The 19,676-nt window shown below is 41.9% G+C and overlaps 1 protein-coding gene across 4 annotated transcripts in view; it reads left to right on the forward strand.

Moving 5' to 3' along the window:
• PLXDC2 (plexin domain containing 2) overlaps window positions 1–19,676 on the forward strand; it is a 379,100-nt gene that overhangs the window by 37,849 nt on the left and 321,575 nt on the right. The window contains exon 1 of one of the 4 annotated variants that reach the window (XM_053261828.1): window positions 7,150–7,282. The exons of the other annotated variants lie outside the window; for them this stretch is intronic. The gene's annotated coding sequence lies outside the window, so the exon portion shown is untranslated. Of the gene's footprint in view, window positions 1–7,149; window positions 7,283–19,676 lie in introns of those variants that run through there. 4 annotated transcript variants of the gene reach the window in all.

Genomic DNA, 19,676 nt, shown 5'->3' on the forward strand with positions numbered 1-19,676 from the left:
AGTTAGTCGGACACCTGGAGTAAATGCCACCCCAAATAAATCTCCTCTCCCTAGATCACTGTTCCGTTCAGGCTGCAACCCAGGAGTTCTTCATGGCTCTGCTGTTGCTGCAGGAAATTCCTACCTTCAGGCCATCAATAAAGTCCCTGTGGGCCGGATCCACCCCTCAGGCCTTGTATTGTGCCAGCCTGGTCTAGACAAAGTTGAGCTAGATGGATCTGTGGTCTGGTTCAGTATACAACAGCTTCCTATGTTCCTGTTAGCAGCTTCTCTGAGTCCCTGGCTAAATGCTGTCTCTTACAACTTCTGATTCTGGTTTTACCCTCCATGTTCTGTTCCTTGTCCAACTAGACCAGAACTCAGCTAACCCATATGTAACCATAAACCTTCACAAGTGACGCAAGATCTGCCGGTGAACCAGCTGCATCCCAAGATACTCCCATGTTGTAGTACTAGTTCATTAAATTATGTAGCTATCTTTTTGACTTGAGTGGAATCTTTTGTAGTTCAACATTTAGGGCTCATGAGGATAATGGGTTGCACCAAAAGGAAGACTTGTTGCTCTGGAGAAGGACTCTTTTCCCTAGAGGCAGAAAGCCTTTGGATCTAATTCAGTATGGTTTTACTAGATTGTGGAAGGCAACAAAAAAAAAAAGTACAGCAAATGAAAAAAATCCAAATGTAAATAGGAAAATTGAATCACACTAAAACCAGCAAGAAAAAAAGAACAGCAAATTGATTCAATGTACTCACAATGAAATTGATAACCCTCTGGCTGTCAGCTGAAAGACTGGCTTAGATTGCACATGAAATTACTTTCAAGGTGCAAATATGGCATAAAAGGTGAATCTGTCACTGTGTCTGGTTGCGGTGAAGTAAACTGTAGTGTAGATATGCCATCAAAAAGCAATCTGGACCACTTTCATGTAGAAAAAGCTTGTGAAATAATGGCTAAGATGTGTTATTCCTTGCTTGTTGGTGAAGAATTTAAACTTTGGATGATATACAGAGATATTTTTTGTTGAAGTCCACTTGTAAAAACTGGGCAGAATTTATTGGTACAAATAGCAAAGAGGCATTATGATCTATTTTATAAATTCAAAACCTGATCCTAATTTGTCAAAGATCTGGCAGAGTTATGGCCTTTTTTATGTAGTCAAAAGCTTTTTCAGAATCCAAAAAGAAATTTCTCACTTTGTTGATTTGATCAAAATGATGAATACACAATGCTCTTTTCAGTCATTGGAGCAACAATGAATCTCAACAGCTCTTAGCACTACATTATTGTATTCCAGTAAAGCAGATATGGCTGCTATTAAATCTAATCTATGTAAAAGAATCCTATCTTTAGTGTGGCTTCATTTTAAGGATAAGTTCTGCCTGAGTTAGATTGCACATGAAATTACATTCAATGTGCCTTTGTACTGCTTTCAAAAGGTCTTTCACCTTTAACTACAAATTAGTATAATGAAGAGCTGAGAAATGTTATGTGATGCAAAACCTAAGGGATGAAATAGGGAAGGTGGTACAGAATGGAATGATGATGTTATACACAGAATCATCTAGCTCTCATACATACATACAATACATACATACATACATACATACATACATACGCCTTTATTACAGTCAGAGACCAGCATAAAATCACACATTAAATGAAGGTGATACTAGAGAAAAGTTACATGTTGATAGAGGTGATTGCAAATATGATGATAGCTATTGTGAAAAGGCTAGAATTTAAAATAGATTACAATTCAAAAAGAAACAAGCTACACTACTAAGAAACTAAAACTGCTAAACATACTTTTCCATAATAAAATGCACAGAAAAGATAGAAGGGGAATTTAAATAGCAGTAGTAATATTGCTGAAAATGATTACATATGTGGTAAAAAGCTAGAATTAAAATTAAGAATGGTTAAAACTATAATGGTTACCATAAATTGGACTATTACTAAAAATTGTAAAGTTACACTAAATTACGCTAAATGGTGAAGTTACACTACATTAATCTAATAAAATATTATGCACTGCCATAGCGCAATTAGTATGATGCAAAGAATATGGAGGTGAGTGTTATCAGGAATCAGATTAGGGGAGCCCATCAGCTATCATCGTTCACCAGATGCCAATCGCAGCTGCACAGAACTTGGCAACAATCTTTGTGGCGGTGGTGGTGGGGTTAGAGTCAGATAGCAGCAATTGAATATAGAAGTGACTCGTAGGACCCGGAAGCTTGTTCAGCAGTGGAGAAATAATGGCGGCACGAATGTCTCTGAAGAAAAGGCAGTATAGAAGGATATGCTCAGTGGTTTCAATTTGATCTGAGCCACAGGGGCATAATCGCTCTGCGTACGTGATCTTTCTGTATCGACCCTCTATTACTGCTGAGAGAAGACCATGGCAGAGGGCCAGAGTGAACACCCTTCTATGGTTTGTGTCCTTTAGTTGAGAAAAGTATGTTCCTGGAGAGGCCATATATCTAAGCTCCTCACATATACAAAATTTTGGGACACTGCTGAGATCCAATTGGCGCTCAGTGTCTGTGATGCGCTGTTTGATGATAGCTTTTGCCTGACCATAGCCCATGTTGATCAGGGACAGAGGGGCGAGGCCCAGGGTAGCTAATTTCATCTCAGTTGCCTGAGCCCATATAGAATGGTAATGGTCATGAAGGGTTAGAGGGGCAAGACCAATTGGACTGAGGGATACCACCCATACCCTAGCCTCAATCTTGATGAGGTCTGTCTCCAGGCGCAATGTAGCATTGGAAACACATCTTGGTACATGCAGCCTGAGGAACTTGGATTGTATTCATTCCAAAGTCACGATATTGGGAAAAGGACCCAATTGAGCGCCATAGAGTAGTTGGGCTAATGACTTGGCTTGGAACAGTTCAAGAGCTGCAGGGACATAGTGACCTCCTCTTGTGTGCATAAATTGAAGGATAGCGGAGGAGCTTTTCTGAGCATTTAAGGCCACATGATCTCCGTGGGCCATCTAGCTCTCTGAGGCAGCATAGATTATTGCTGTTTCAGTATCTTCAGGTTCATCATGTGGTGAATATATGTTCAAGAAAATGCAGAACAATTAGAGAACAAACAATTTCTGAGTCTTTGATTTCTGACAATGCACCCAGAAGGGAATATGGATGAATTTCTTACTGTCAATGACCAGCAATCAACAAATAAAAAATAACAATAAAAATAAAACAAAATACGATCAAAACAACAGAGCTAGATAATAGAACATCAAAGTATACAGAGATCTCAATTACAATTAGTCAGTTGCTCTCATCTCAGTTTACAATGTGCCACACAGAATCTTGCTACCCTAGCTGTAATGGCTATATAGTGGTCTGCCAGAAGGAAGGAGATATAGTATTCTTCCAATTGACCTGGCATATTTTAAAAAAGTGGTTCAATCCAGACAATATGAATGTCCCTATAATATGAACAGTATAGAAGAACATGTGAAATCGTTTCAATATTGCCTGAACTGCATAGACATAGCCGGTTCCTGAGTGGTATTTTCTTAAATCTGCCATCCAAAACTGCAGAAGGCAGGGCATTAAACCACACCAGCGAGAAAGCCCTCCTCTGATTTAGAGTGATCAAATTTGTGAGGTATATGGCTGGCTGAGGGAAGTTTGGGAAGCTGTCTAGGATACTACTAGGGGCCACAGAACTTAGATCAACTTGCTTCTCCACATCCACTATTTGTTGTGTAATAATTTCTTTGGCAACATCGTGTCCCAGTGAAAATAAGTATTGTGGAGAGAAGCCATATCTATCTAATTTATTATAGAGGCTCTTACACCAGAACTCATCTTTCATTACCAGGGGGGCAGGGCCCTGATGGCAGAAATGTAATTTGAGCCAATAGTTAAATATGTAGAGCCATCCCTGGGCCTCAATTCTAGTTAGACCTGCTTCTAGGCATGGGATGGCATTCGAGACACATCTAGGTACCTGAAATATTGCACGAAGGGATCTAGACTAGACCACTTCCATAGGTTTAAAGTTATAGGTGGAACAGGTTTAAAGTTATAGGTGGAAATATTGTGCCAATATTTTGGCCTGGAACTCCTTAACAGCTGCTGGGATAAAATGTCCCCCTTTAATGTGGAAAAAAATTAATAGAGCAGATGCACAGCTCATGCTGCAGCATGTTCACATTGTGCACCCCATGTCTCATTTGCTTGAAAAACTAAACCTAGGCTCTTATAGGTCCTAACCTGCTCAACCCTACTCCCATTAATTTGTCATTTGTGTTCTTTCGGGCTTTTAGCAAACACCATAACCTTAGTTTTTTGGGTATTTATAACTAGCGACTCGTCTTCACAAAACTGTGTGAGTCTTTGTAACGCCCTCCTCATTCCAACTAATGTCCTCAATGTATAGCTGCATCATCGGCGTAAAGTAGGATCAAGATGGGTCTGCCAGCTAGCTTAGGTGGATGGAGGTCGAGATTATCCAGAAGGGGGATTAAAAAATTGTTATAAAAATTAAACAAAAAGGAAGCAAGGATACATCCTTGCTTTACCCCCTTCTGGGTGGATACTGGTTCGGACAGATCACCTTTTCTATTGCAGTTTACTCTCAATGAGGTGTTTTCATATATAGCTTAGTGGTGTGAGTGTTGGATTAGGACCAGGAAGATCCGGGTTTGAATCTCCATTCAACCATGAAACTTACTGGGTTACTCTGGGCCAGTCATGTATCTCTCAGTCTAACTTACCTCACAGGGTTGTTGTGACAATAAACATAACCATGTACACCACTTTGAGCTCTTCGGATGAAAAGTGGGATATAAATGTAAATTAATAAAATAAAATAAATATAACATATGGATGAGGAGGAGCAGTCATGGATCTATAGAAGTGTTGGCCAGCTTGCTCCAAAGTAGCAATCTAGAGATGGAGTCAAAGGCGGCTTTAAAGTCAATAGATGCCACATATAAAGAGGAGGGTTTGCCAGCATACTTTTCTATTAAATGCCATAAGACCAAAGCCTGGTCTAGTTTGGCTCAACCAATTGGAACCCAGCCTGTTAGTCCCTAAGGTTATTCTCTTGCTCTGCCCAATCAATAAGCTTGTTACAAAGATATCTGGCATACATTTTACTAACTATGCTCAGCAAATGTATTGGGTGATAGTTAGATGGGTCAGAACATTGACTATTCTTGTAAATAGGGACAATAACAGCCATATCCCATTCTTCTGGTATACTGGCTATCTGATCAATATAAGAGAAAAGATTTGCCCATACCGGGGCCAAATGATATAAGATGCCATCATTCTTTTTTGCAGTTCATCCCACAACATTCCAGGACAGGAATTTAGTATTTTGATGATTTAAAAATCATTTGGGATCCTCATCCACCAGTGTTCTCTTGGGTGTGGCCTCTAGCTTAAGACTGGCCTGTTGAGATACAGGTGGTTGTTGTCTGTATATACTGAAAACATGGTGGACTTTGGGAGGACTCACAGACCAGAAGAGCAACCTGAGAAGTATCCTCCAGACCACTTGCCCCCCGAATTTCTTGATCCAGAGACTTAGGGTCTTTTTACTCATGTGAGCTGGCCTCAAAAAGAGCATTGTAGATAACATGTGAGTTGACCTCACAATCCCACAGAGGGACGAGCATTTAGATCAAGGATTTAGAGCAGTGTTCTTGTCAGGAGGAATTGCCTCCAGAGTATCCTGACGACCCCCACTGGAAATTTCTAATATAGAATCCACATCAGATTGAACTTGCAAAAAGGTCTCATTTGATTATGTTGAAGGCATTATAACTACTGTTATTGGGCTGATTGATTACAGTTAGTCTTGCTGAAGAGACTTCCTGAGCCATCACTGTGAAGTCAAGTATTATCTCACATTCAAGATTAGCACTTGGATTATCCCGCATGGCAACCTTTGGGATCCTCATCCCAATCAAAGGAGTATCAGAAAGAGGGGGTACTGGTGTAGCATAAACAGACACTCTTGAGATTTCCAGGTTTATCAGGTTGTTTCTTGCCTTATAATTTTGTTTCGCCAAGTCTGAGACTGTTTCAGCTGTACCATGGACATTACCCAGATTGCCTGGATTTCTTTAAAGGAGCAAATAGCTTCCTTCAAACCCCTGCTAACTGGGCAAAGAGATACCTTTTTAACTTGGTGATTCTCTTTATTTAGCAGGGGGAGAGTAACTGGCCCTATCCACCCCCAGAACAGTACCTCCAGTGACTGTTGCTGGTGTCTATCTTATGTTTCTTTTTAGACTGTGAGCCCTTTGGGGACAGGGATCCATCTTATTTGTTTATTTATATGTTGTTTCTCTATGTAAACTGCTTTGGAAACATTTGTTGAAAAGCAGTATATAAATATTTGTTGTTCAAGCTTCCAGAATACTTGTTTGCTGTTAGCTTTGACTCAGTTACTGGCATAGATATATTAGGAGCTTGGTTTCTAAACAATGAGGTGTTTGTCTTGTGGGAGGAAGACATGAAAGCATTGGCTGCCAGCCCAGGCTTCAATAGTTTCTTAATCTTTATCTTGTCAAGGTCAGCCTCCACTAAGGGCACCGGTGTTCCTGCAGCCACCCGGCAATTAACCTTTTTCATTCTGGAAAACCCTGGTAATAAATATTTGAAAACGTTCTAGATGGCTACAAATACTAAAAGGCTTTGAGGGAATCACATATTGCTGAAATATGACAACCAATCTCTTATGGAAATCAGTGTTTGGTAGCCAATAGATAGATTTGATATCCAATTGTGAAGGATTGCAACAACGCAATTGGGATAGAGATCATCTCGCCACCGTCTGGCTTGCCCAGCGTCCATAATTCTGAAAAGACTTTCCAGCAGATATAGAAACCTGATTTCTCTGGAGCTTACAAGTGTAATTCCAAACATCATAGCTAACACTGGGCAGGCAGTATCTTGAAGAAGTCAGTGCATTATCCCAGCTAAATATATCATGGAGTTTGTCGTTATTACTATCAGCCACTCCTTGTGCATTAAGAGCCTCCCCATGGGAGTCCATACTGTAACAGATTTCAGCCCTCCCATTTTCTCATCCACTTTGTGTATTTTTTCATAAAGGTCCAAAAGAGTTTCGATTATTAGTAGCGTCTGTCTGGAAAGAATTTCAAGCATACCAGGATCTGAAATATCTACAATAGCCTTGGTTAATTCCTGTATCCTCTTCTCTGCGGAAGAAGCAGTAATTAAAGGGAGCTGATTATATGAATTAGTGATCTCATCATCCAGCAGGTCATATCTGTTTCTGGTAGGAAATATATCACTATGATTCTCTTTACCTTTCAGATAACGAACTAGCCTCTGTTGCTTCCCTGCCTTCGCAGGCTGTTGCTCAGGTGACAAGTTTCTTTCGTTTCTTTGAGCCCATTCTTCTGGCAGATAAGGGTAAAAGGGTAAAAAACTCCAGAAGGATTAAAAAAAAACCTCCCTCCGATAAGAGTAAAAACTCCCCCTCCAAAAAACTCACAGAAGAGGAGCGACTAGTTGCTAAAAACGAAAAGTGAATATTGAGCATATTAAAAGAATTTTTAAAAAGCATATTAAAAGGCAAACTACAGAGCTCCAAAAATAGAGTCCTGACCGAGCGCCATTTTGGCTCCTCCTCCCCAGAAGGGAATATTAAGCATGAAACATCAAACATAATTTGCATAAAAGATCCAGTACCAAGATAAAGAATTGGACTTAGAAAGAACTATATCAGAGGAAGTACGGGGTTGAATCTGGTTCAATGTCACCAGAGCAACATACTGCATTAAACTTGGGGAAAGATTTTTCAAAATATTTTTGACATTGCATTTTGCATAATTTATTATATCAAATATATCTAGTTGCTAATGATCCATGGTGATGAGATGGAAACTCTGGATCACAATTATTCTATGTTTGCTGGAGCTGCCCTAAGTTGTTGTTGTTTTTAACTGAACGTTGGTTTTAGATGATATTAAGGTTCTGACAGGTTATTCGCTATGCCTAGACCCACTGGTGATACATATTTTCATTATCAGAAATCTATAGTATTGTCAGATGACTTAGAAATGGTTGTTCATCTTTTAAAAATAGCTAGCACTAAAAATACTCAGATGCTGAGGATAAAACTAATAGATTTTGTCACAGAGAGAGAGAGAGAGAGAGAGAGAGAGGCAGGTGTATAATATGTTTGTCTAAAAATAGAGGTGCTTTATTTTCTGGTCTGCTAAACTATTCCAGTACAGTATAAGGTATAACCATATGTTTCTTTGACCGATATAGTACACCCCACAGTTTGGAACTAATGCTGTATAGTTTTGAATGCTATTAAAAACAAACTTACTGATTTTCACTAGCTGTGTAGCCAGCTTTACTTTTATAAAATACAGTGGACCTCGATATTCATGGGGGTTCCATTCTGGGCTAAAGCTGCGGATATGGAAACTGCAAATATTGAGTTAAGGTAACCTATGGGATCACGGAGATTAGGTTCTTGGTTGGTCGAAAATCGGCTGAAATGCCGAATTTCGCGTGCGGGGGGAGCTTCTTAACTTGTTCTGTTGCTCCCCCTGATTTGTGCTGTGGCTCCAAATCGGCCAAAAATTGGCATCACCTCCCTATTTTTTCACAAAGACAGAACCCATTTTGTGGCTCTGTTGAAGAAAATTCCAGCCATACATGACCTCTGTGGTCATTTCTGGCTATCTCTGACCCATAGATACACAAAGTTGGCGTGTTTCCCCCTTCCTCCTTGTATGCGGAGGTCGAATGTCTTTTTCCTGACTGCGGATATGCGAATCCGTGGATAACAAGGTCCACCTGTATAGTCCCCGCCCCAAAGAGGTATTGCCAACATCTCTCCAAGTAGCGGTTCCTGCTATCCTGCCATATTTTTAATCAGTTCATATAATATGACCTGCGAGTTGGGAAATCCTCAGCTAAATTCTCACTTTGCTTTGCAGCCTTTGGCAGTCAGTCAGTTTCAGGTTTGTATATCAGGTTTGTTTTTCTGTATTATTATTTTATTTTTATTTTTTGATTAATTGATTATATCATGAATTTGTGGTGTTGTATTTGAAATAAAGGAAAAGTTTCTTAAAAAAAAATAAAGCTGTTTATATAGCAAAAACCCCCACAAACATGAAAAAATAGTTCTCTGTCCCAAAGGGGCTCACAATCTAATAATAACTTTTTAAAAAAGACACGGGAGAGATACCACCAACAACCTGGAAAAGATACGATGCTAGGTTGAAAGGCACAGTTGCACTCCCCCTGCTAAATACGAGAGAACAACCACTTGAAAGATGCCTCTTTTCCCAGTTAGCTATACTGTGAATGTTTTGTAAGGATAGTAAAATAATGTATGTGGTGAAGCACTTGGAGCATGAACCTAAACCCTTTCCGTGTGTGTGTGTGTATGTGTGTGTGTAAAAATAAAACTAGATGCTGTTACCTTTATCCAGCTTCCAATTTATATTGCGCCTTGCAGAATATACACGGAACTAGCCTTTCATATAGTTGGGACTTCTTTCTGCTTTTCTTTCTCTCTTCTGTAACATCAGCTTTACTTCCTCTTTCCCTCCCTCCATTACATTTCTAGGTAACCTGGGGCTTAAATGTTCCTGAGAAATCTAAGGCTGTAATTATCTCCTAGTGTTATGCTTTTGAAAGTGTTCTTTCAAAGTTCTTGACATGAAAACCTCTCAGTGGAATTAAAACTTTATGGTGAAATACACATCTTGTATTTTTCCACATAGAAAAATATGGAGAGGTAGGATTACCAACTTTGAGTTTGTTTTACTGGCCCCTTCTTCTGCTATCTTAGCTGTGGCTTGACATTGCAGGCCTTATCAGATAATTATCTCCATACTATGAGAGGTTCCACCTGCTGATTTCTGAAGATCATCCCAGCTTACATGCTGTGTGGTCTATTGCCCTATGTGAGATGCCTACACCAAGGGCTTCCCAATGGGAGGTTTATCGCTGGAGTGATGATGCTGTACTTAGAACATCATGGAGGCTATGCATGGCCTGACAATCTTTTCTGGTACCCAGAACAAACATACAGGATGTATGTTGTTGTCTAGAAATGAAACACTTGTTTGTGAGTTGCACATATTTAAATCTATTTCTCAGTTCCCATCTCCCTATAAGGGGATATGATGCTAATCCATACACAAGATCATATGTGCCCTGCGAAGAGAAAGAAAATGGCAGAGCCAGTCGGGATGAGGAGATTTCACTGGTTCTGGATGGGGTTGCACTCCCCTTGAAGGAGCAAGTACGCAGCTTGGGGGTATTACTGCACCCGGCTGTGCTCTTGGAAGCTCAGATAGAGGCGGTGGCCAGGGGTGCCTTTGCACAGCTTCAGCTAGTGTGCCATCTGCAGCCATTTCTCGAGAAGGCAGATCTGGCCACAATTACCCATGCCTTAGTCACGTCACGGCTGGTTTACTGTAACGCGCTCTATGTGGGGCTACCCTTGAAGAATATTGGGAAACTGCAGCTATTGCAAAATGCGGCAGCTAGGGTTTTATCTGGAGCTGCCCGGTGGGATCACATCACACCCATTTTGAAAGAGCTGCACTGGCTACCAGTTTGTTTCCAGGTCCAATTCAAGTTGTTGGTTTTGACCTTTAAAGCCCTTAACAGTTCAGGCCTGTGATACCTGAGGAACTGCCTGCTCCCAAGGGTTGCTGCCCGCTTGACGAAGTCATCGAAGGGGTCTCTGCTCCGGGTGCCGACAATAAGGGAGGCTCAGATGTTGTGCACATGGGACTGGTCCTTCTCTGTTGCTGCCCCCGGCCTCTGGAATGCTCTGCCGGTGGCTATTCGCTCCTCGGTCTCCATCACAGTTTTTAGAAGGCGTGTTAAATCATGGCTTTTTACCCAGGCTTTTACATGATCGTCTCTACTGCTGCTTCTTTGTATTTTGTATGGTTATCTTATGCTTGTATTTTAAATCTTTTTAGTCAAATTTGTTTTATGTTTTAGCTTAATATTTTAATGGTGTCATTTTTATAGCCTTGTTTTTAATGTTTGTGTGAACCGCCTTGGGATCATTTTAATGAAAGGCGGTATACAAATTTAACAATAAATAAAAATAAAATAAATAAATTGCTAGCTCCAGCCTAGGGGTGGGGTGAAGGCAGCAATGGGGGCATGGTGGCTTGCTGCCATTTGCTTATAACAGCAAATGGCATTACGCTAGTACTGGCCGGCACCTCCCCCCCCCCCCATCCAGGTGGGCCAGCAGTGTACGCACTCTTAGCCAGCTGCATCAGGTGACTGCCTGGTTTGACTGCTCCTAACACCAGCCCTGATGGAAAAGATCTCAGTTTGAAACCCCAGAGAGCCACTGCCAGCCAGTGTAGACAAGACTGAGCTAGATGGACCAGTAACATGGACTCATTCCCGTGACCACCCTAATAATACTATTATGCTTAAGCAAGTAAAAATCTTTACTTTTTATCCAGACTTCGAGGAGTGTTTTGTAGCTTCTGCTTTGGATCGTATGGTTTTATTGTGCAAGGTTTTTAAACATTTTAATTACGGTAGATTTGTATTTTTATATTATATTCCCATTTAATTTTTATAAAAAACTTTTTAATAAAAAAATAAGGTATAGTTTTTATTGTTTTAAATACCTTGAGATTATTTTAATGAAAGGTGGTATAAAATTTAACAATAATTACATAAATAAATATTCAGCATTTATGTAGAGTTTGGAATGTTAAAAGTGCTTCACATGCATTGTCTTGGTAACCGTTACATCCATTCTGTAAGGGAGGCCAGTATTATGGTCCCATATTGCAGATAGGAAGGGACTCTGGGGCTGGGATGTGGTGGGTTCCCTAAGGCCGTTTAATGAGTTCATGGATGAGGTGAGAGTTGAAGATGGCATTCTTGGCTTCCATTTCATTCCCTTACACTTCACCAGCTCTCAAGATTGTTTCGTGTCCTTTTCTTTCAAGGTTGGTGAATTTTGTTCCACCTGTTGTGGTGTGGGGATTCTGTTTAAAGGAGAGATTGTTCCAGTGCCCCTGATATGCCTGGAGTTCGTTTTGATCAATGTCCTCTAAATCCTTTCAGCTTTATTCTGACAGCAGCTCTTGAGCCTCTTTAATAAACACCACTGTGCTTTGCTTAAAAAGGAGCAAACAGGAAACTATTGATTTCACAGCCTGCCTGCATTATGGAGCTCAATAGTGGATGAACAGAAGGAATCTACCAGGGAAACCTAATCCTCTGTTCTCGGCAAGCATTTCCCATAGTTTAGGGAGCGGCAGATATGACGGTGTGCCGGTTTTGAAGTGGTGCATTGTCTGCTCGCACATTTCCAGATGCCAAAGCTTTGACATGCAGTTGGTTTTGAGCAGATTACTTCTGCTTCTGCATTACAAAGCTTGAGTCTATTGTAGTAGGATTGCAGACCATGTTGCTGTATTCTTGCTGCATTTTGCTTGACTTAACAGATGGAAATAGCAGCTGAGGTGTGTCCTGTTTTTCATATAAAGATTTGACCCATATCTGTAAACTGTGCAGGCTCAATATCTTGTTGGTTGTAAAAATAAAATGCTTACATCCTACTGTCAAATTTATTTGCCCCCATCCTGAAGTTCGCTCTGGTGCAGCCAACTTCTCGGGCCTATGAATGGCAGTTTCTCTTTGAGAAAGCAAAAGAGCCTTAGCTGGTCTTGTGGTAGAGAGCATGAATTGTCCCCTGTGCTAAGCCGGGTTCACCTTGGTTTGCATTTGGATGGGTGACTACATGTGAGCACTCTCTGCTGTAAGATATTCCTCTTTGGAAATGGGACTGTAGCTCAGTGGAAGAGCACCTGCTTTGCTTGCAGAAGGTCCCAGCTCAATTCCTGGCATCTCCAGGTAGGGCTGGGAAAGACTCCTGCCTGAAACCTTGGAAGAGCCGCTGCCAGTCAGAGCAGACAATACTGAGCTAGAGGGACCAATAGTCTGACTCAGTATAAGCCTGCTTCCTCTGATCCTGTGTTTCTTTAGTTGTACATTTAGAGCATGTATAACAGAGAATTAGCAACATAGAAACATTCATAGCAATTGTCTGTTTATCTTATTGCTGATGTCTTCATATCCATGTCCTTTTCACATGTGTACTTTTGGTTCGGTGTGTGTGTATATGTGTGTCTCTGGACACAAACTTATTTATTTTTATTTTTCTGTGTAAATGCTTTGGGGATGTTTGTTGAAAAGTGGTATATAACAACAACAAATATGTACTGCTTTTCAACAAAGTTTCCAAATCGTTTTACATAGAGAAATAGTAAATAAATAAAGATGGATCCCTATCCCCAAAGGGCTCACAATCAAAGACAAAATATAAGATAGACCCCAGCCACAGCCACTGGAGGGATGCTGTGCTGGGGGTGGATAGGGCCAGTTGCTCTCCCCCTGCTAAATAAAGAGAATCACCAAGTTAAAAAGGTGTCTCTTTGCCCAGTTAGCAGGGGTTTGAAGGCGGCTATTTGCTCCTTTAAAGAAATCCATGCAATCTGGGCTAACGCCCATGGTACAGCTGAAACAGTTGCAGACTTGGCAAAACAAAATTATAAGGCAACAAACAACCTGATAGACCTGGAAAGGGGGAGTAGTAGTAGAAGTAGTAGTAGTAAATTTCATAGTAAATTTCTTAGTAGTAGTAAACCTGCTCAGGGAATTATACTTTGAAGCTGGGGAATCTCCATTGCTAAGGGAAACCCTACTTCCTATCACAGCTGGCTACTAATAATTGGGGAAGCTGGCAGCTATCTTTGCATTAGATTGAATCCAGAATTACTAGCCATAAATCTGCAAGCATTGCTAACTGTTCAGTATCAGGGCTAGACAGTGAAGTGCGCCCCAGATATTTAAGATTGGCTGTGGTGCAGGGATTAAAGGTAATTCGCAGAGAGAGAAAGGACAAGAAGGAGGCACTACTTTCGAGCCACACCATGGCTTGGGAGAGGATGGTGGAAAGTCTTGCAGCAAAAGGGGGAGAGGCTTGAGGTGGGGAGAAGTCTTTATGCCTTTGCTAGAGTCTGCTGACTTGAGAATGGTGCTAAGGGGGTGGTTCTCTGTGATAGGGTCTGGGGTTGCTCCCTCCACAGCTAAGTCATTCACTGTGGGAGAGTAGGATCCACGCCATCGCCTGTTATTGGAAACCAATATTTAGGTGGCCCTGAGTGGAGCCCAAATCCGAAGCTGCAGTTGCAGTGGAGTTTGATCCAGAGGGCTTGAAGAGTGAAGGCAGGGGTGACAATCCAGGTGTGGGGTGGGAGCATCGGGAACTTCACAGCAAGGTTCAAAGACCAGCTCTTGGATATAATCTTTGGGATTCAGTGATAGAGAAGGCAGTACTTTATAGTTGGGCTTGTCTCAGATCATTTCGGGCCCGACTCATGTGGGTGGACATACCTTGGACTTGGTTTATCTTTCGGGGCAATGGCAGGCAGATCTGGTCATGGAAAATATTGTCGTCTCTCCCCTGCCATGGTCCGATCATTTTCTGATTAATATGTAGATTGCAGAGGCCCCCTGTCTCTATTGGGACAGCACTACAACACGGATGGTCCACCCCAGGTGCCTCATGGATCCTGTCGGATTCCAGGAGGCTCTTGGGGACATTCCTTGCAATCTGGTAGGCATTTCTCCATCACAGCTCATGGAATCTTGAAACATCGAGGCCACAAGGGCATTAGATGAAATTGCCCCCAAGCGTCCTCTTACGGTTTGTGGATCCCGGGCTCCCTTGGTTCTCTGAGGAGCTTAGGGAGATGAAACAGACCAAAAGACACTTGGAACATCGTTGGAGGAAAACTGGTGCCGAAGATGACCGAATACGACTACTTGCTTATATTTGGGAATATTCTAGGACGATAAGAGTGGCGAAATCCCACTATTTCTCCACTCTTATCGCATCGGCTGACTCTCAACCAGCGGCCTTATTTCGGATTACCCGCTCCCTTCTTAGGAGAGAGGAGCCGGTAGATGTTCAGTCAGGCCGCTGTGATCAATTTGCTCAATTCTTTGCTGATAAAGTCACCCACCTTCGGCTAGAGTTGGACTCTACTTCTGTAGGAGCTGATCAGATAGAGGAGATTCTGCCCTGTGATGTTATATGGGACACCATTGAGTTGGTCGAGGATAGGGACACGATTCTCTCGGGTATGGTTGCAGCAACATGTTGCTTGGACCCTTGTCCCTCCTGGCTGGTTAGAACAGCTGGTGGGAATGTTAATTCTTGGCTACGGGAGTTGGTGAACTCCTCGTTACATGAAGGTTTCATACCAGCAGCCCTTAAAGAGGCGATAGTTAGCCCTCACTTGAAGAAACCCTCCCTGGACCCTGAGGCCCTTGACAACTATAGGCCGATCTCCAAACTCCCTTTTGTAGCAAAGGTGTTAGAGAGGGTTGTATGTGCCCAGCTTGAGAGGGTCTTAGAGGAAATTGGCTATCTTAATTCTTATCAGTCGGGTTTCACACCTTGGCATAGCACAGAGACAGCATTGCTCGCTCTGGTAGATGAACTTCTTTGGGACTCTCCTATCCAGTTGCATCCCGTCCGGTCAGATCTGGTCAGATGGCCCTTTTGTCGGTCCCCAATTTCCGAGAGGTTTGGGGTGCTAGAACCCGTGAAAGGGCTTTCTTGGTTGCCTCCCCACTTCTCTGGAATTCCCTTCCCCTGCAGATTCGTTTAGCTCCTTCTTTGTCGATTTTTAAATCTTTATTGAAGACTTTTCTTTTTCGCCAGGCTTTTACCCTGTAGTTTATCTATTGCCCCTGCCCCTGTTAGTTACTTTAGTTTTATTTAGAATGTAATTTTAATGCTGCCTTGTTTTGCATGTTTTTGTACACTGCCCAGAGTCTTAGGAGTGGGCGGTATATCAAGTGTTTCAAATAGATAGATAGATAGATAGATAGATAGAACACATTTTAAAGTCAATTCACTTAACTTTGACTATTCATTTAGCTAGATTAATATCCAGTGCGCCACTGTATGGTGATTTGTCCACTCTAGAAATTTGCTCAGTCACTGGCTGGGATCCAAAGAACAATAAGGAGAAAGAGAAAGTGTCTTTTAGTGCCGTTCCATTGACTCTTGCATAAGCATTTGTGGAAAACTTCTTGCAGTGCGGAGCCACGGGGTATCAAGGCTTATATAACAGTGCAAGCAATGGTGAATAAAGAAGATATATGCTGTGGCATATAAACTGTACCTGTGTACACTGTACACTCGTTGTACGAGGTTTGAACATAACTTACAAATGGGCCTCATGAAACAAATGTAACAAACATATACAAATAGAATAACTCCTCTGGATCTGCGGTCCCTTTTTTTATGAAAGACTCTTCCTCTGAAACAGCCTTTCTGTAAGCAGAAGAGACTTTACGTTAGTGGAAGGACACCGTTGGAGCCAAACCAGGATTTTAAACTTCAGATCTAAAAATACACACTTGCTTGTAAGTGACCTTTTATCCGAGGCCTGATAAATCCCAGTGGAATCCCTGCTCAAACTTCCTTTTTGGCCAGTTTTAGAAAAGAGAGGTAATCAGAGTCATTTAGGTGTTGGACTCATTTCAGAAAGGCCATTTATATAACTGCTATCCTGTGCTGGGCACCTTGTTTTGGAGTAGCTGTTTCTCTGGCTAATTTATTGGGTATCAATTTGAGAAAAATACACAGATATAGACTCTTAACAGTTTTTAAAAGCTTCTGTATTAAGAGACAAGTAGAGAAAGAAACCTGTATCTTTGGCCAAACCTTTTCCTAGTTCCATGGTTGCTGCATTGGCTACCAGATCAGCTTCTAGGCTGAATGTAAGGTACTGGTATTTAATCTCTTTGGAATCCATCACATATATAAATCACCCTCATACTGATTAAGTTCCTTGCCATGGAGTCTGCCTTGAATTAACTGCTATGCAGTGTAAGGTGAGAATCGAGATGGACTAGGTCCTTTACTGCAGTAAGTAAAGTAAAGTGTGCCATCAAGTTCATTTCGACTCTTGGCGCCTACAGATCCCTGTGGTTGTCTTTGGTAGAATACAGGAGGGGTTTACCATTGCGTCCTCCCATGCAGTATGAGATTATGCCTTTCAGCATCTTCCTATATCTCTGCTGCCCGATATAGTACCAGTGGGGATTCGAACCGGCAACCTTCTGCTTGTTAGTCAAGCATTTCCCTGCTGTGTTACTTAGGTGACTTACTTCAGTAGCTCCATGAATATGGCATGTTCTGCCGAATGAGTTTGGTGTGAGTATATATGGTTTTTATTTTTACGTGTGTTTAAAATGCTGTTTTGGTGCTGCAGATTTAGGAGTGATGGGGATTTCTGGGTTATAGATTACTCTAATGCTTCTGTTTCATGTTTATTGCACATATTAAAACATTGCAGGGCAAGCACAAACTGTAGGTTGCTGGGTTAGACACAGTGCCAAACTATAGCCCTATTCAGGCAAGTGGGCTATTCTGACGATCGGCAAAAATCGGGCTAGGAGAGCCTAGCCCGATTTTTGCCGATCGTAAGAACCACCGGGCTCGGCTGCGAGCCTGGTGGTTCTCGAGCGGTTAACCCGCTCAAGTACCCCTGCCCTTAGCCCGGGTTTGCAGAGCAAGTGCTCCGCAAAACCGGGCTCTCTGATCATGAGTAGTCACGGCGCTGCTCCAGGCCACTGCTACTTGCGAGTAGACCCCTGGAGGGGAGGCGAAAAGCCACCTCCCAGCTCCGGGGGTCTCGCGCAGGGCATACTGGGGCTTCCAGGGGCCGTGCGGCCTCCGAGCTCTCCAGCCCCTGCTGGCTCCGTCACGGAGCCGGCAATTGTGTGGGCAGCCGATCCAGCCGCCCAGGGCTCCCTCCGCGCTCATGTGCAGGGAGAGCGGGCTTAGCCCTCTCTCCTCACTCACTGGAAGCAACCAGGTATCACTGATTGTGAGACCCGGTCCAAGGAATACCCAGTACATACATACTGTTAACTGCACACATGTATATGACTTGGGGCTTGTTCAGGCAATACCTCCATAGACAATTGTGATGGGCATGAAGTATGCAGGAATGCCTTTCCCTAAATGCATAGGGAGGCAGTTAGTCTGAAATGCCCCTCTATATGATTCAGAAAAACAGGCACTCCCTGAGTTACAAACACCTGCACTTACAAACAAAGCTCCATATTACATTAAGGAGGTCTCCAACTGCACATACTATCAAGTCATCACTCTTAGGAACTATATGTTTTCCGAGTTATGAACATCCAACTTAAACGAATTTTTGGAACACACCTGTTTGTAAGTTGGGGACTTCTTGTACTTAATTAAACTAGTATGTCTTGCCCAGGGAAAGTGTTAGTTGCAGTGTCTCCCCCACTTGATTAGGGAAATACTTCTACTTGGGACCAGGGGGAAGGGAGTGCAGATTCACAGCACATGAACATCCTAACTGCCTGTGATGGACTGGATGGATGAAGTATTGCATGACTGTACATGCATTCATGTGACCATGATATATCTGCACTGTGAGTGTGTGCATCCTTTCCCCTTTCTGGCACACCAAGACATCTTTCCATAGTTGTGGGAAGGGTTTTCCCCCAAACTATTCCCCTATACATGCTACAAATACTACTACTATTGCTTCTTACAAAGGGGGAGTTGACATGTATGCTCACGTCCTGATCATGTGCGCAGAAATATTCTCTAAAGGATATATTTGTGAAAAGTTCTCAAAACATTCTTTTGGAAGGAAGGGAGAGCATTGATAATCATTACCCCCTCCCCTCCACCTGCATCCCCCTACTCAGCAACATCTTATGCAGAACTGTGATAATGAGTCTTTCAGTTCTAATGCTGCTCATAAAGTCATCCAGGGAACCTGAACGCATAAGGGGAGCACACAAACCCTAGACTCCTGAGTGCTTGTTCACGTAACACCAGACCATGATTTCATGTTGCATTTGAACTACCAATGAGCGGGAAAGTCATAACCACTGTTGGATGTTGCAAGACAACAAAGTTGCATGGTTGCTTCATGTCTTCATGATAAGCCCTGAAATGGTGTGTACATGGTGTATGGCACAGTGAATGCATAGTAACATGCATTAGGAATAAACTTGCAATAATAATAATAATAATACATAATTATTAATAAAGCTATCTTCAGTATCTCCAATGATATACCTTTTATTGAAGTTTCAGTGATATTCTAATTATTTAAATGTAATCAATTTCAGGATTAGTGCTAGATTTGGGTTACTGTTTTCAAACCAGCCCATAGAATGGCACGAGTGGGAGAAGGTAACATTTTGTGCTTGTCTCCCTAAATTTCTTTTTTTTAAAAAAAGGCATAATGGTTTAAAAGGCGGATGACTAAATAATCAAATCAAATAAATCTTCCTTTGGTAGACAGCCATAATAAAAACAGAGTACTTTTCCACTGCTTATCCTGGGAACCATTTTCTTAACAAAAACAAAAAACAAAACCAGAAAAGAAAAGGGGGGGAAAAAATAAAGAAAAGAAAAGGGGAGTGGAATCCAAAGTCTACGAGGTTTTGTTTTTTGTTTTGCCAAGGCAGATATTTGTGCTAAAGCTGTACTGTCAAAAACATCTGCATCGATTCCAGTGCAAAACTCTTCTTAGTTTGGGGAATTGTCACAGAAACGGCTGCCAGCTCAC

Source organism: Hemicordylus capensis, chromosome 6, assembly GCF_027244095.1.
Source record: "Hemicordylus capensis ecotype Gifberg chromosome 6, rHemCap1.1.pri, whole genome shotgun sequence".
Taxonomy (NCBI): domain Eukaryota; kingdom Metazoa; phylum Chordata; class Lepidosauria; order Squamata; family Cordylidae; genus Hemicordylus; species Hemicordylus capensis.